General features: G+C 35.4%; 1 non-coding gene across 1 annotated transcript; it reads left to right on the forward strand.

The window, feature by feature from the left end:
• Nucleotides 1-302: 302 nt before the first annotated feature.
• LOC112836133 (U6 spliceosomal RNA) lies at nucleotides 303-408 on the forward strand. Its single transcript, XR_003211391.1, has one exon. It is a non-coding gene; the product is annotated as a U6 spliceosomal RNA (small nuclear RNA).
• The last annotated feature ends 15899 nt before the right edge of the window (nucleotides 409-16307 follow it).

A 16307-nucleotide genomic window follows, 5' to 3' on the forward strand; every position in this document is an offset into this window, starting at 1 on the left:
AACTAAACTTTGAAGTGCTAAAGTCTATTCTCTAACTGATAAGCCTCTATCAATTAGAGAATAAAAAGGGTAGAAGAAAGGAAAATTTCTAAGACTTTTTTCTGATTACTATCTGCCCTTCCTATCACTTAAGGTTATAAGACAATAGCCTTTCCCCTCGTACAGTTGATGATCAATAATGTCTATGAAATAAATGCATTAAATAATAAAAGTGGGTCTTTGTTGTTTGAGTACTGGTGCTTTTCCAATCTAGGGTACATTAGGGAGAAATTGAAATTCTTTGATTAAATTGTGAGATTGCAGTGCTCACTTCAGCAGCACATAAACTAAATTTCGAACAATACAGGGAAGATTAACATGGCCCCTGTGCAAGAAGGACATGAAATTCATGAAGTATTCCATATTTTTTTAAAGATTTTATTTATTTGACAGAGAGAGAGAGAGAGAGCACAAGCAGGGGGAGTGGAAGGCAGAGGGAGAGGGAGAAGCAGTCTCCCAGCTGAGCAGGGAGCCCGATGTGGGACTCAATCCCAGGACCCTGGGATCATGACCTGAGCTGAAGGCAGACGTTTAACCAACTGAGCCACCCAGGCATCCCAGGATTCCATATTTTTTAAAGGGGATTAAGAGTACACTTATCCAGATGAGCACTAAGTAATGTATAGAATTGTTAAATAATTATATTGTATACCTGAAATTCATATAATTAGTATAACTAACTGTATGCTAATCATACTTCAATTTTAAAAATGTGATATTGTAACAGTATAAGAATGGGTCATATGAATGCTATATCACGTGGGAATCCAACATGAACTATAGTAATAGTGACATCGATAAGGCTATTTTTATCCTCTCCAAGGTCCTAGTACATTATCACAAGAGTAGTCTAGTAAAAATCAGTTACCTCACCTACTTTGAGGATCTTTTTCAGAAGACCTTATGAATTGAGTCCAAATAGCTTTTAAATGATGAAAGCTAAATGATCTGTAGATAGTAGAATGTATCAAAGGGGAATTCATGGCTAGGGTTACTGTACTGTCTCTACATGAAATGAATATTGGCTATTCACAAGGCAAATGACATCAAAACGTTAAATGACTATGGAAGTATTAGAATAAACATTGGATAATTGCTTTATTTAAGATTAGTGACCTAAAGACATCTGTTATAGAATTGTTGGCTAACAGTTGGTCAGAGAGTTATAGGATCCCAAAATCCAAATGCCTTACCAATTGAAAAATATTCTGAAAAAAAAGCACATGAATATGTATTGAGTATGATACTATTAATTGTCTACCTAAGACTGGCCAAAAAGCTGTCCCCCATGCCAAGCAAGATGAATTTTTTGGCTTGCTACAAAATTAGTATTTGTAATTAAGATGCTGGGTGCCAGCAGAAGATGAAAAATAGGGAAAAATCTTCCTTGGTCTCCTCAATGAGGTTTCTCATGCATTTAAATAGATGTCTCAGGAGATGTTATCAGAAGCCCTTGATAGGTTTCAGTACTTACTGAAGAAAATATCTGTAGTGAGACCCATCTAGAGGAGGTAGGGTAATTCCAGCTGGACAGTGGCAGTGATGGTGGCTATGTCTTGTTTCGGCTGCAGCAGTTCTCATGAAAGCATCCACTGCCCAGCATTGCAAGTGTATAGGAGTAATGCAAACTCTGGTGTCCATGACCATCGAGGGAAGCTTGTGTTGTCTGCACCAGCCTGGTTCTGCTATGTGGTTTTGGACATTTTTCTTGATGTGTATCTTTTGAGACTGGTTTTTTGGCCTTGTTGGAAATTGTATGAACCTCTCAGTATCTTTTTAATGCATGTCTTTTTTTGCTTAAATTGTTATTTGTTATCTGTAACTAATGACATCATTGCCTTTAGCAAAATATTAGAACCACAACAGAGTCTGCATGAGGTCTCTTTGAATAGGTCTCTGAAAAGGGCCAGTTTTGTGAAGTTTTTATATATAATGTAAAGCAGATTGCACTCCAGGACGGTGTGAACAGCAAGAAGAAGTGATAGCTGACAGCACTCTCTAGCCACATCTCACCCAATATGGCCTAAAGACTTCCTCTGGGAAACAATGTGGCAAAAGGAAAGGTCATGGGCCTTGGAATCAGAAACTACCATTGACAAGATATGTAGCAAGATGATTAAGCTCTCTGGAACTGTGTTTTCCTTATATGTACACAAAGAGTATTAATAGCATAATAGCATTTGTTATAGGGATGATAGAAAATCTATATAAAGTACTGAGCCAAATCCTGGAGATAAGAAGGGATCAGAAATGCAGAAAAAAGGAAACAACTTGAACGTGAGGACAAATACTCTCAGACAGGAAACCACTAAATATTAGAGTCCTCTAGCCACTTTTCTAGACCATGACTTCTTAGCTCTCTCACTAGGTAGGTTCCACAAGTCATTCTTCATGCTGATGTTACTCACACAAGAGCTCCACCACAGACCACTTCTCTGAGTTTCACACTCCTGTACAACTTCCTCCTTGATACTTCCACTTGGATATATCACAGGCATTTCAAACTCTATATGTCTTAAAGAGAATTCCTAATTCCACAACCATCTAAACATGTTCCTTCTCCAGTCTTTTGCCTCTCAGTAAATAGTATTACTATACACTCTCTTGTTTCCATCAAACAACTAGAAGTAATTCTTGAATTTTCTTTGCCTGCATCCAATCCATCAGCATGTGGAGAAGGTTGCATCTACAAAGTATATTCATAATCTTCCAACATCTCTACATCTCCATTTGATATCCTCCCCATCCATGTCATATCTCTCATCTAGACAAGGGGTTGGCAGACTTCTTCTGTAAAGGACTAGGTGGTAAATATTTTTGCTTTGAAGACTCTATGGTCCCTGTCAAAATTATTCAATACTGTCATTATAGCATGAAAACAGTCATAGGCATGGTGCCTGCAAATCACTGTCGGCTGTATTTTAGTATGACTTCAGTTACAAAAACATGTGGCATTCTCATGAATTATCTAGTTTGCCTACTATTCACCTAAATTGTTAGAATTGCCTTCTCCCCTGATCAGCACGGGAGTTTTGACCTGTTCCATCTCCGACCTGGGTCGGTTCACCCCCCCTTAGGCAACCTGGTGGCTCCCTGCTCCCGGGAGGTCACCATATTGATGCTGAACTTAGTGGGGACACCCAATCGGCATAGCACACTATAGCCCAGAACTCCTGGGCTCAGGTGATCCTCCTGCCTCAGCCTGTGTCCAAATTTTACACTACTGTTTCATGCAGAAGTTAGGTGTTTTTTAAAACATAAAATGAGTCAGATCCTCTTGCAACATAAAGTCTTTGAAAGGCTTTTCACTGGAAAAAAAATAAAGTATTAGTTCTGTTCCTTGGCCTAGAAATTTTTGTACGGTTTGGCTTGTTCATCTTTCTGACCTCACTCACTACTCTTCCTCTTTCTAACCAAGTTCTAGCCATTGTCAGCCTTCTTTTAGTTATTAAAACACAAGCTTTTCAACAACTCTCAGTTTGTTCCCTATAGTTAAGAGTCACTTATGGTTTGCCTCCCTCTCTGTCTGATGGAGGGGCTTGGGGTGGGGGGATGGGGTAACTGGGTGATGGGCATTAAAGAAGGCATTTGATGTAATGAGCACTGGTGTTATATGCAACTGATGAATCACTAAATTCTACCCCTGAAACTAATGATACACTATATATGAACTAACTTGAATTTAAATAAAATCTAAAACAAAACAAAACAAAACAGATTTATGATGGTCAAACACACACACACACACACACACGCACACACACGTTCTTTCCTACCTCTGCCCTCACTGTTCTTTCTGTTTGAAGCCCTCTTCAGTAAGCTGTTTGCAGGTCTCAGTCTTGAGTATGCTTCTGGAGTCAGCTTAATATGTCATCTCTTCATTGACCATTATTTTAATGTAAGCACTCCCAGCCCATGTTACTTTTTACCAAGCTATGAAATTACTCTGCCTCCTTCATAGCATCTATTGCATATTGCAATCTCTATCTTGTTTCCTTGACTGTTTTATTTTTACTTCTTTCATTAGATTATAAGTTGGCCACCCTGTTCATCATTGTATATTTAGCTCCTAGTGCTCCTAGCTCACTAGAATTTTTCAATGAATAGAAATTGAGTATAAGAATGAATGAATTGGATGCTCAACATCACCCACTGGGGGAATATAAATCAAAACTACAATGATTTAGCTGTCAGAACAGCTAAAATTAACACCCGAATGAATGAATGGGAAGAAGACAAAGCTAGGTGCAAATATAGAGAAGTCTGAAGACAAGGAGATGTGAATTGAGGAACTTTCTACCAGAGAGTGAGTAGATCAGGAATTGAAGAGACCAGATCAGGAATTTATTGTTGAGGGGAATAAGAGAAAGAGCTGACCAAGAGAAAATAAAAGCCTTTACATGGCATTGAGTCAGCAGAAAGTATTTGGAGAACATGAGGGGCTGTGATCTGACTATATGATTTTTAAAAATCTGTTTGGCACCTATGATAGGCATTGTTGTTGTTGTTATTACTATAAACTTGTGAAAAATTTTTCATTGTTATAAAGCTCTATAAGGATATACTCTGAAGCCTTAATGAGAAAAAGGTGCCAGAAAGGTCATTACAAGCACTAGTTTGTTAGAGTCTTTTTAAAATTATTTAATGTTTTATGGGGCACCTGGGTGGCTCAGTCAGTTAAGCGTCTGCCTTTGGCTCAGGTCATGATCTCAGGGTTTTGGGATCAAGCTCCTTGGTGGGCTTCCTGCTCAGTGGGGAGTCTGCTTCTCCCTCTCCCTTTGCCCCTCCCCCCCACGCTCTCTGTCTCTCCAATAAATAAATAAAATCTTTAAAATAAATAAATAAATAAAACTATTTAATGTTTTGCAAAAGGACTTCTCAAACCTAGTGTGCACAAGAATCTTCTGGAGAGCTTGTTAAAATACAAATTCCTAGCAACTATCCCACCACCTCAATTCTGATTCAGTAGTGCAAGGACAGGATCCCCAAATATTTTTTATTTATTTTTTTATTAGGATATACTCACATGCCAGAAAGTTCATCCTTTTATTTCATTTTGTTTTTAGTTTCAAGTCTTTATTTAAAATTCCAGTTAGTTAACATATAATGTAATATTAGTTTCAGGAGTAGAATTTAGTGATTCATCACTTACATACAACACCCAGTGCTCATCACAAGTGCCATCACCTATAAAACCCATCCCCCTAATCACCTCCCCTCTGGTAACCATCAGTTTGTTCTCTATAGTTAAGAGTCTGTTTCTCAGTTTGCCTCTCTCTCTTTTTTTCCCTTTGCTCATTTGCTTTGTTTCTTAAATTCCACATATGAGTGAAATCATATGCTCTTGAACTGTTGGTGGGAAAGCAAACTGTGCAGCACTCTGCAGAACAGTATGGAGGTTCCTCAAAAAGTTAAAAACAGAAATCCCCTACCATCCAGCAATTGCACTCCTAGGTATTTATCCAAAGGATACAAAAATACTAATTCAAAGAGATACACGCACCTCAATGTTTATAGCAGCATTATCAACAATAGCCAAATTATGGAAACAGCCCAAATGTCCATCGACTGATGAATAGATAAAGAAGTTGTGGTGTATATATGTATAGATAATGGAATATTACTCAGCCATAGAAAAAGAATGAAATTTTGCCACTTGCAATGACATGGATGGAGCTAGAGAGTATTATACTAGGTAAAATAAGTCAATCAGAGAAAGACAAAGGCCGTTTGTATATTTTCTTTGAAGAAACATGCATTCTAATACTTTGTCCATTTTTAATTGGGTTGTCTTTTTATATTGAGTCATAAGGGTTCTTCATATATTCTGGATACTAGATGCTTATCATATATATGATATGCAAATATTTCCTACCATTATGTGGATTGCCCTTTCACTTTCTTTATAACGTCCTGTGACAAAAGTCTTTTATTTTGATGAAATATAATTTATCTGTTTTTTCTCTGGTTCTTTGTTCTTTTGGTGTCATACCTAAGAAACCATTATTTAATTGCAGGTCCTGCAGACTAACATCTATGACATTTATATTTTCACCTAAGAAGCTATAGTTTTAGCACTTTTATTTATGTCTTTGATTCATTTTGAGTTATTTTTTTGCATATAAGGTAAGGTAGATGTCCCTTCATTCTTTTGTATGTGCATGCATATCCAGTTGTCCACCACCATTTGTTGAAAAGAGTTTCTTCCCCCATTTAATTGTCATGACCCCTTTGTTGAAAATCAGTTGATCATAAATGTACAGATTTATTTCTGGACTCTCAACTTTATTTCATTGATCTATGTATCTACCTGTAAGCCAGTAGCACATAACCTTGATTACTATGGCTTTGTAGTAAGTTATGAAATTGGGAAATATGAGTTCTCCAACTGGTTCTTTTTCAAGATTGCTTTAGCTATTCTGGGTCTCTTGCATTTCTATATGAATTTCAAGATCAGCTTGTCAGTTAGACAGAGTCTTTTTAGCTCCTCAAAACCTGTGGTCATAACGCAAGGATGTCTATTTGCTTATAAGGATATGATTTTTTGTTGTTGTTTTGAGATTTGTTTGTGGTTAGACATATAAGGTTTTAGGGCATAATTGATAAAGGACCCTGGGATGCCATTGCTGGACTCTAAACAACTCCTTAGTTTTAATTCTAATATTAATTTTAAAGATCTATAAATTCATTATATCAGGATAAAGAGGAATAAGAGTTTATGGATTTTTTTTCCCCAAGAATAAATCAGCTCATGACCCAACATTCCACAATCTCTTCCTTGAGAAAAACAACAAATGTTTTCAGGGAGAATATGTCCAGTATAGAATAGGTCAAGTATGAACTGACAGCAATTTGCTCTCTTACCTGTGTCTTTACCAGAGCAAAGGTAAACACAGATGGACAAAGGTATTTGGCAATCTTACTGATTGTAACTTCAACATATTCTGTAAGTCAGATGATGGCAAAAAAAGATGCTAAAGAACCTTCTCAGTAAAAAAAAATTCTCAAAAAAATACAGGATGAAAGAACCTGAGCCAAAATAATAAGGGAAGAACAAGAGAAAAGCATTTAAGAAGGATAAAAACAAAACAAAACAAAACAAAACAAAAACAGTCATTCTAGGCAAACCAAAACTTTAGATAAATAAATCAGGACTAATTTTTCCCTAGAAGTCTTATCTTTTATTCTAACCATATTACTTTACAAGTTAATAATCCAGGAAGAGAAGGGAATCTAAAACTGGGATGAGTCCAGGTTTGATTGGTTGATTGATTGATTGGCCCCAAATGGCAGAAGACAGCCAATGCAAATGTGAGACATGTCTATTGAATATAAAACCAGAGAGATTTAATTAGACCTTGCCACTTATATTGTGTACATTTAAGTCAAAGTTAAAGGATTATTAGAGTCAGCTATTGCAGTCTTGTAACAGGTTTATGCAATGGGATAATATTTTGAAATATTAACTGATGTGTCCCCCTTCTATCTGCCAACAGCAGCAAAGTGAGCAGATTCTACTGAACATTGTCAGTTCTGGGGAGTCACATGGAACCTACCCTAAAACCTGCAAATCATCCATCTCCAGTCAATGAGCCCTATATATCACATATGTTGAAAAATTATATGCTTTTTTCTGGTAACCACCATTGAAGACATACCCTTAGCATCATCCAGTATGTCATTCATTGAGCATCATGAAGTAATCATGACTATCTATTCATCTAAATTTTACTCAGCTTCTTTCTAAAACATGCCATGTGGACAACCCATTTTTCAAGGTCCCATCTATATATAATCTCAAAATAAAAAGCGAAATACTTCTAGAGGGTTAATGGTAGTATATAAAGGAAAGTCTGAACATGTACTAGCGCAGAAATAGTTAGTTATTTAAATAGAAACTAATTCTCCTCCTATCCCAAGCCACAAGACTGGTGACACTCAAAGCTACACACAAATATGTACTAATCTTTTATACTTGAAATGTTCCCAATAATGCTGCCATGGGCATTCTTTCTGGGTTTTGTGTGTTTGTTTGTTTTTGAGATTTGGTTAAGAGTTATGGCTACCTACAGATATTTGGTATGGGGTAGAGATTCTAGATGCTCCATTCAATATATAGGTAAAGGAAGGAAGACATTTTAAAAAGCTAAAAATAGAAAGGAAGCATGAAAATTGGTCAATGCTATGGACCATAACCACTGCACTCATCACTGAGTGTATGCAGATCCAAGTGCAGCAGGCCAGTCCTTAGTAAAATTCAGTAGTTGTACCCTGAACACTTATAGAATTTGAGGAGTCCTAAGCAGGCATAAAATAGCTGACTATGGGAAAATTTCACCCTTCTTAGTCATGACATGGTATGGCATATAATCTATGTACATTGCAAGAAGAAAAAATGAAATGAAGAAAAAATGAAATGTACATATAATGAAAATCTCTTGCTAGTGACAGAACAGAAGTTAACAAATTTTAAGGCGAGAAAATAAGACATTCCCCCTAGAAGCTTCTGCCCAGACTTGAGAGACAAAAAGGCTAAAGTGGGCAAAGAAAAAGGAATATTTAATGTTTAGGTGAACTCCCAGATGAATGAATGAAATTAACGTTTTGAACCCATGAAGTTATGTTGTAAGACTCATCCCGAAATACTATCTTACTTAACTTTACCACCACACAGCAATATTACCAATAACATTTAACACTGTTCAGCTCCTTACACTTTGTAAGAAGCTTTCTAGGTCTTTCTTTCATGGCCATGATGGAAAAACTGATACTAAACTTACCCTTCTGCCAAAAACAATTAAAAACTAACAAGAATTATTAGGTAATAGCTTTCAGGCATTGCACAATAGGCAGTGAAGAATCATAATCATTGAGAGAAGGGAAACACCTGGTGTGAACCCTTCAATAATTCTGTCATTCTGTGTTAGGGGATCTTTAACCTGCAAGGACAAGGAACCCAAATAGAGCTCAAGCAGAGTGGATTCCTGAATTAGCTGCAATTGGTGGGGCAGAGAACTGGGGAAATAGAGTGTTGCAGTGCCCTGGCAAAAGGCAGGTACAGAGTGAGCCTCCAAGACTTAGAAAATATGGACTGCTGTGTGACTGTGAGCTGGATAGTGCCACCTGAGGTCATGTAGTGCTAGGAATGGTGCAGCTCTGGTCTAGAAAGAGTAGAGACCTTGTTGAATATCTCCATTATTCATGTGAGATGACCAAAACCTATAATGTGTGTAAAGGACGTATCCTAGGATTAAATACAAAAACAAATAGAAAAGTAACCCATCTTGCAAGGACCAAAATAATCTACCAATACTGTAGTACTTTTCAGAAAAAAAGCCAATACCCTTTAAAAGAAAACAACATTATTCTAACTCCTGACAATGTTACATATACAATGTTCTGCCTGTAATCAAATATGACTAGACATATGAAGAAGCAGAAAAATATGACAAAAGTAAAAAAGAAAGAGATCATTTAAATTAGACCCAAGGTAAAGTGGATGTTGGAATTGGCATACAAGGATTTTAGAGCAACTATTATGAACATTTTCAAGAATTTAAAAAATAATATAATCATGAGTGAATAGATGAGACATATTAATAAGAAAATGGCAACTATAAAAATGGAAATTTTAGAACTAAAAAATGCAACATTAGAAATAACTTCACTAAAAAAAATAACTTCAGTGACTAGGCATGAAAATTAGAACATAGATCCAAAAAAACCTTATAATTAGTAAACAAAAAACATGGTAGTCTTAAAATTAGCCACACCAATAATTACATTAATGTAAAGTGACTGAAACTGATAACATTTTAAGGAAAATTCTGTAGAAGTTGCATGTGCCCTAGAGAAAAGTGCTGATCTTCCATGAATGGTAGCTTATTTCCTCCTTGATATTTGTGTGCTAAGATTGCAAGTGTGTAGGGGTGCCTGGCTGGCTCAGTTGGTGGAGCATGCAACTCTTGATCTTGGGGTTGTAAGTTCGAGTCCTACATCAGGTGTAGAGATTACTTAAATTTTTTTTTTAAATTCCAATAAAAAGGCAGAACTTGTGATGAGCACTTGGTGTTGTATATAAGTGATGAATCACTAAATTCTACACCTAAAATTAATATTACACTGTATGTTAACTAACTGGAATTTAAATAAAAACTTGGGGGGAGAAAACAGAGATTGTCAGACGGAATAAACAAAACAGGACAAAATTACATATTGTCCAGAAGAAATGCACTTTAAATGTAAAGGCCCATATACATTGAAAGTCACTGGATGGAAAAAACCATACTATGCAATAAGTAATCCTATGAAGCCTAGAGTGGCATTATTAATATTAACCAAAACAACTTCAAGAAAAGGAGTTTTTCACACTGAAATATCAGAGATAAAAAAGAGAACATTTCATAATGATAAAGGGTCAATTCATCAAGAAAACATAACAATCCAAAATATGTATGTGCCTAATACAAAACTTTAAATTACATGAAAAAAAACTCAGAGATTCAACACAGAGATTTTAATATCATTTAGTAATTGATGGAAGCAGACAAAAATATCAGTTAATAAACAGATGTTTTCAACAACCCTATCAATCAACTTCACCTACTTGAAAGGGAATAAGGAAATTGTATCCATTCTCACTATTTCAATATTACATTATGCTGGAGGTTTTAGCCAGGGCAATAGGCAAGGAAAAGAAATAAAGGCCTAAAAGATTGGACGAAAAGAAGTAAAACTGCCTTTATTTACAGATTAAATAATCTTTTGTGTGGAAAACTGTAATAAAACAATCAATAAAATGAACATATGGAATGGAAGAGAATACTTGCAAACCATATATCAGATAAGGAGTTAATATCCAAAATATGTAAGGAACTCAAACAACTCAATAACAATCAAACAAAAATCAAATAATCTAATATAAAAATAGGTGGAAGACTTGAATAAACATTTTTCCAAAGAAGACATACAAATGGCCAACAGGTACGTGAAAAGCCATTTAACATCACTCTAATCATCAGGGAAATGCAATCCAAACCACAATGAGATTATCACTGCCTGCCTGTTAGAATGGCTATTATCAAAAACACAAGAAATAACAAGTGTTAGCAAGGATCTGGAGAAAAGGAAACTTTTTTTTTTCACTGTTAAAGGGAAGGAAAATTGGTATAACTGCTAAGGAAAACAGTATGGAGGTTCCTCAGAAAATTAAAAATATAACTAACATATGATCCAGCAATCACACTTCTGTCAAGGAAATGAAATCACTACCACAAAGAGATATTTGTATAACACATGCTCATTGCAGCATTATTCACAATAATCAAGATGTGAAAACAACTTGTGTTCATTGACAGACAAATGAATAAAGAAAATGTGGTATATATGTATATATACAATGGATTGTTATCTAACTATTAAAAAGGAAGCAATCCTTCCATTTGCAACAACATGGATGGACCTTGAGAAAATTATGCTAAGTGAAACAAATCAGACAAAGAAAGACAAATACTGTATATCACTTACATGTGTAATCTACAAAAAACCAAACTCATAGAAACAGAGAGTAGAATGTGGTTGCCAGGGGCTAAGGGGTGGAGGGAGTGGGAGGATGTTGGCCAAAGGGTACAAACTTCTAGTTATAAGATAAATACCATTGGGGGATCTAATAAAGGAGAGAGAAAGAGAAGTAGAGAGAGAGAGTGAGAGAGATTTGTGAGAATTAATAAGTGAAGGTAGTAAGATTTCAGGATATCAAGTCAATATATTAAAGTTTTATTTCTGTATTCTAGCAGCAAATACTTGTAAATAAAACATTTAAAATATTATTTACAATAGTATCAAAATTATAAATTACTTAAGAATGAATTTAACACACAATGAATCATGGAATACTACATCAAAAACTGATATACTGTATGGTGACTAACATAACATAATAAAATAAAATTAATTGCTAAATAAATTGCATAGAAAAAAAAAGACTTTAAGAACTCTCTCTTTTCCCCTCTGTGTTTATTTCTTTTGTTTCTTAAATTCCACATATGAGTGAAATCATATGGTATTTGTCTTTCTCTGACTGGCTCATTTCACTTAGCATAATATACTCTAGCTCTATCCACATCATTGCAAATGGCAAGATTTCATTCTCTTTTATAGCTGAGTAATATTCCATTGTATATGTATACCACAACTTCTTTATCCATTCATCAGTTGATAAACATTTGGGCTCTTTCCATAATCTGGCTATTGTTGATAATGCTGCTATAAACATTGGGGTACATGTGTCCCTTTGCATCACTATGTTTGTATCCTTTGGGTAAATACCTACTGGTGCAGTTGCTGGATCGTAGGGGAGTTCTATTTTTAACTATTTGAGGAACCTCAGTACTGTTTTTCAGAGTGGCTACATCAGTTTGCATTCCCACCAATAGTGCAAGAGCATATGATTTCACTTATATGTGGAATTTAAGAAACTAAACAAATGAGCTAAGGGAAGAGAGAGACAGAGAGGCAAACCAAGAAACAGACTCAACTCTAGAGAACAAACGGGGTTGCTGGAGGAGAGCCGGGCAGGGATGGGCTAAATGGGTGATGGGGATTAAGAAGGGCACTTGTGATGAGCACTGGGTGTTACTTGTAAGTGATGAATCACTAAAGTCTACCTCTGAAACTAGTATTACACTATATGTGAACTAGCTAGAATTTAAATAAACTTGAAACAAAGAAAGAATAACTTTTAAAAAGATAAAAAATTCTACACTGTAAATTATAAAACATAGCACACAGAAAAAAAGATCCAAATAAGTGGCAAGATATTTATGCTGTGTTCTTAGATTAGAAGACTCAAAACTGTGGAAATGAAAATTCTCCCCAAACTGATATACACACTCAGTACAATATTAAAGAAAAATCCCAGCAAGCTCTTTTTTGAGAAATTGGCACATGCCTTTCATCACTTATATGGATAAGCAAAGGAATTATCACAGCCTACAATTTTGAAAAAGAAGAACAAAATTGGAGGAATCACACTATATGATTTCAAGACTTAGGAAGTTATATTAATGAGGACGCTGTTCTTGGTATAAGAAAAGATAAATAGATCCATGAAACCAAGTAAAGTACAGCAGTAGACACACATATATACCATTAACTGAATCTTTATAACGGCTTCTAGGAAAGCCTATAGGAAAAGATTTCAAAAATTTTTGCTAGAATTAATGGATATCTCTATGGAAACAAATATAAAGCAATGAAACACAACCACTACTTTGAATGACTCATAAAAACTTAATTTGAGGGGCGCCTGGGTGGCTCAGTCAGTTAAGCATCTGCCTTCAGCTCAGGTCATGATCCTGGGGTCCTGGGATCGAGCCCCGCATCAGGCTCCCTGCTTGGCAGGGAGTCTGCTTCTCCCTCTGCCCCTCCCCCTGCTTGTGTTCCCTCTCTAGCTGTGTCTCTCTCTGTCAAATAAATAAATAAAATCTTAAAAACAAACAAAACTTAATTTGACACAGTTCATATACCTGAACACAAAAGCTAAAACTGTAAAGCTTCTAGAATCAAACCCAAGAGAATATATTTCAACCTTGGGGTAGACAACAATTTCTTAGAGGGGACTTAAAAAATTCATCATAAAAGAAAAAATTGGCAAATTGAACTTCATCAGAATTTAAAACTTCTGTTCCTCAAAGACACTCTTAAGAAAATGAAAATTCAAACTATAGACTGGAAAAAATCACAACACATTTCTCTATCAAGCAAAGGCCTTGTAACTAGAATATATAATGAACTTCTACAAATCAATAGTAGAAAGACAAACCAATTTAAAACAAAATAGGCAAAAGATTGAAAATATACTTCACCAAAGAAGATTTACAAATAGCAAAGCACTTGGAAAGGTGTTGTAAAATAGCAATTAAAAGCATGATTATTTACCACTAAACGCCTAACCGAAGCTAAAATTTTTAAAAAGATAGGTGATGAAGACATAGGCTAATCATAGCACTCTTACTTTGCTGGTGAAAGTACAATAATTTGGAAGTTTCTTGTAAAGTTAAATATATACATGTCTCATGGTCTAGCAATTCCAGGCTATATACTTATCCAAAAGAAATGAAAATATCTATTTTATTTATATATTTCTGTGTAAAAGACTTATCCCAAAACTTAGTGACTTCAAACAATAACTGTTGATCATCTCAGGATTATCTGGGTTGCCTGAACTCATCTGGGTGGTCCTTTGGCTCTGGGTGGCTAGAGTTGCAGTCCTCGGGAAACTTGACTGGGCTGGCGTGTACAAGATGATCATTCACATGACTGTCAGTTGGTGCTGACTCTTAGCTGGGAGCTCAGCTGAGGAAATCAGCTGGTGTGCCTGGGGTCTCTTTCATATGGTCTCTGCATAGAACTTAGGATTCTCACAGCACAGCAGTTGGGTTCCAAGAAGGAGGGTTCTAAACCAACAGAGGTGGAAGCAGTGGACATACTTTCAGAAGTTACACAGTATCATTTCTGCCAAATTATATTGATCAAAACCAGTCACAGAAACAGTTCAGATTCAGATAGATGCCACATTTCAATGAGAAGAAAGGGAATACATTTATGGCTATCTTTATCCAACAATGCACAAAAATATTTTATAATGTTTTTAGCTGCTTTATTCATAATAGTCAAATTGCTAACCCAAAACTGGAAAAGATCCAAATGTCCATCCACAAACTAATGGATAAACAAATTTTGCCAACTTTGTACAATTGAATACTTCATGTCAGTTACTAAAGGAATATCCTACCAAATAAAAAGGAGTGTGGTATTAATATTTACAGTAACATGGATGAATCTCACAGATACTAAGTTTAGCAAAAGAAACCAAAGAGTACAAGAGAGTACACACTGGATAATTCCCTTTATGTAAATTTTAAGCATAGACAAAACTACAAATCAGAATAGTGTTTTTTTCTGGAAAAGAGAGATTGAATAAATAAGCACAGATCTTCTGAGAGGATGAAAATGTTCTCTATCTTGATTAATCATTTACATTTTCCAAAATTCATTGACCTACACACTTAAGATGTATGCATTTCACTGTGCAAATTCTATCTCAATTAAAAACATAAAAATAAAAAATATTTTTAAAAGCTTTCATAATAACTATTGTTCCTCTCAATAGTTTTATGAAGAAAAAAAGGTATCGGTACTGTCATTTAAAGAAGTGATAAGTTGTTCAAGGTTACACAAAAAGTTAGTGGCATAGAAATAGCATCCAAATAGGGCAATGATTAATGAATGGCTGAAGAAACATCTTTTTTCTTTTTAGAAATTAATTTTTTAAATGTTAAAATTGGCTTTATTTTTAGAGCAGTTTTAAGTTCACAGCAAAATTGAGAAGAAAGTACAGAGATTTGCTATGTACCCCCTGCCCTGACATATGCATAGCCTCCTCTGTTATCCATATCTCCCACCAGAATGGTGCACTTGTTACAACTGCTGAACCTGCATGGATGCATCATTATCATCCAGAGTCCAAGGTTTACATTAGTGTTCATTCTTGGTGTCTACATTCTATGGGTTTGGACAAATGTAGAATGGCAGGTATCAACCATTACAATATCACACGGAATAGTTTCACTGCTTTAAATATCCTCTGTGCTCCTTCTCCCTAGCCCCTAAACCCTAGCAACCACTGATCTTTTTACTGTCTCCATAGTTTTGCCTTTTCTAGAATGTCATACAGGTGGAATCGTATCGCTTTTCAGATTGGGTTAAATATGCATTTAAACTTCCTCCATGTCTTTTCTCAGCACTGAATAATATTCCATTGTCTGGATCTACCACAGTTTATTTATCTGTTAACCTAATGAAGGGCATCTAGCTTGCTTCCAAGTTTTGTCAATTATGAATAAAGCTGTTTTAAACACCCATTTACAGATTTATGTGCAGACATAATTTTCAGCTCCTTTGGGTAAACACCAAGGAACATGACTGTTGAGCTGTATGTTTAGTTTTATAAGAAACTGACATTTTGCATTCCCAACAGCAGTGTATGAGAGTTTCTGCTCCACATCCTCACCAGCAATTGGTGTAATCAATACTAATACTCTAGATTTTGGTCATTCTAATATATGTATAGTGATATATCATTGTTTTTTTAATTTGCATTTCCCTGTTGACATATGATGTGCACCATCTTTTAATATGTTTATTTGCCATCTGTATACATATATTTTTAGTGCAGCATCTATTAAGGTCTTTGTGTGATTTTTTAA

The sequence above is a fragment of the Callorhinus ursinus genome, unplaced genomic scaffold, assembly GCF_003265705.2.
Source record: "Callorhinus ursinus isolate GAN/ISIS: 27379988/994484 unplaced genomic scaffold, GSC_fseal_2.0 scaffold4, whole genome shotgun sequence".
NCBI classification, from domain to species: domain Eukaryota; kingdom Metazoa; phylum Chordata; class Mammalia; order Carnivora; family Otariidae; genus Callorhinus; species Callorhinus ursinus.